We start from the raw sequence: 2,107 nt of genomic DNA, 5'->3' as shown, positions 1-2,107 counted from the left end.
CCAGTTTCTCTAGTCTCTCCTTGTAGGGCTTGGTCTGCAGGCCCTTAACCATACGAGTGGCCCTTCTCTGGACCCTCTCCAGGTTATCCACATCCCTCTTGAAGTGCGGTGCCCAGAATTGCACACAGTACTCCAACTGCGGTCTGACCAGTGCCCGATAGAGGGGAAGTATCACCTCCTTGGATCTATTCGTCATGCATCTGCTGATGCACGATAAAGTGCCATTGGCTTTTCTGATGGCTTCGTCACACTGCCAACTCATGTTCATCTTGGAGTCCACTAGGACTCCAAGATCCCTTTCCACTTCCGTGCCACCCAGCAGGTCATTCCCTAGGCTGTAGGTGTGCTGGACATTTTTCCTCCCTAGGTGCAGCACTTTGCATTTCTCCTTGTTGACCCTCCCTAGGTGCAGCACTTTGCATTTCAAAATTATAAATCATATTGCTGTTTTTCATTTTCAATCTGCAAGTTGCTACTTTTCATTTCTTATCTTTGAATAATAGAAGTCATGTGGTAAAGTCTCATTATACACAGAATAAAAAGATACTAGGTAAATTAGACTATTTAAATAAATTCATTAATATTTTTAGCTGTCTCATGACTAGTGAAACACCTGGATTTTTTTGCTCAAATGCATATGGCCCCATTTCTCATAAAGCAGTAAACTTACTAGTAAATGTTACAAAACTCTCTGAATAGAGGCACTCATATATGAAATTAGGTTTTTTTTTCCCCAGTCAGCATGGGGGTGGAACCTTGTCTTACATTTGCATACAAGGCAACCTCATTAAATACATGATCTGTCATTAAACTGCTGCCAAAAGCAGCATTTTCTCAGCAATGGAAACCAACTGTGAAGCTGATTAAATGCAGTCAACAATGAGTGTGACTATAAAACAAGTGGACCATATTGGGCAAACATACTGATGGGAACCTTTTTTGTGTGTATGTGGCCCTGTGTGAGCAGGTGTTCCCTTTGGATGGAGCTGGCACCAGACCTGGGTGTCCTGAAATACCAAGCCAGCGCCAGGAAGGCCATAGCCAGCCCTGACACCCTCCCCTTTTTGCCAAAAATTTAATTTTTTAGAAAATGTTAAAATTCAAATGACAAAGTTCAAAGCACAAGGAAACAGAAAAAGCTAAATATGTGCCTGTGTAGTAAAGGATGGGAGTAGGGGCAGGAATGCAATGAAGTTACATATGAAACATGCAGCCAACTAAGCCAAGAGGTGGAGGGTGTGAAGTGGGGAGGGGGTGTGACACAAAGTAGAGAATATACAGGAGACCCAGCATAACAATACCACATTGTAACAGGGAGATGGTTTGGAAAACACCTACAGTTACAAGTAACATGTGGGATACAGTTATGGGGGTGGGGAAGAGTCCAGGATTAAAACTCCTTGGGGGTGATTTGGTGCAATGGCGGGGGGGCAGAGGGGGGGGCAGATGATCCCTTCTGCTTTGCTTTTAGCCGATAGTTGGGTGGAGTCCACGTACTGGCATTGTCACATAACGTGTTCTACATAGATGTCCCTCAACCGTTGGATGGTGTTGGACACCATGAGGAGCTGCATCAGCTTGGCATAGTGGCGAGATAAGTGCCAGGTGCGCAGGACGCTCTCGTTGGGGTCCAAGTGCCCTGATGATCAGTGCCTCAACCGTCATTTCGCATACCCAACTCCTCAAGGTTTCTGCTGGCAGCTGCTACGTCTCTTGCTTCCGTTTTTGGACCTTGACTAAAGCTTGCTGCCAGTTCTTGGAACAGAATAGTGACATCTACCATCATGACGCACTTGCTGTCCTTGTCAGTCACAACAGTGTCCAGGTATAGCTGGCTCTTGTAGCCTGGGACAGTGTGATTAACAGACACAGTCCCTGCTGAGGCCGGTATGGCTCTGGCTAGTTGGTCCTGGACAGCATTGTGACAGCTGTCACAGTCTAGTGTGGGGCTTGCAGGTGCACAGAATGTGGGGTAGAATCTGTGCTTTGTAGCTGCATGGTCAGCACCTCCTGTCATGGTTCCTGTACCAGGCAGCACCGTTGAACAGCAACCAGGTGAGGCGGGCACGGTGGATGAAGCACCAGTCTGCATACCACATGACGCTCC

At 46.7% G+C, this 2,107-nt stretch overlaps 1 protein-coding gene across 1 annotated transcript in view; it reads left to right on the top strand.

Moving 5' to 3' along the window:
- The window catches only part of TGFBR1 (transforming growth factor beta receptor 1), a 56,499-nt gene that overhangs the window by 42,223 nt on the left and 12,169 nt on the right, over positions 1-2,107 (top strand). The window lies entirely within an intron of this gene.

Source organism: Alligator sinensis, unplaced genomic scaffold, assembly GCF_000455745.1.
Source record: "Alligator sinensis unplaced genomic scaffold, ASM45574v1 scaffold428_1, whole genome shotgun sequence".
NCBI classification, from domain to species: domain Eukaryota; kingdom Metazoa; phylum Chordata; order Crocodylia; family Alligatoridae; genus Alligator; species Alligator sinensis.
This window is presented reverse-complemented; position numbering and strand designations above follow the sequence as displayed.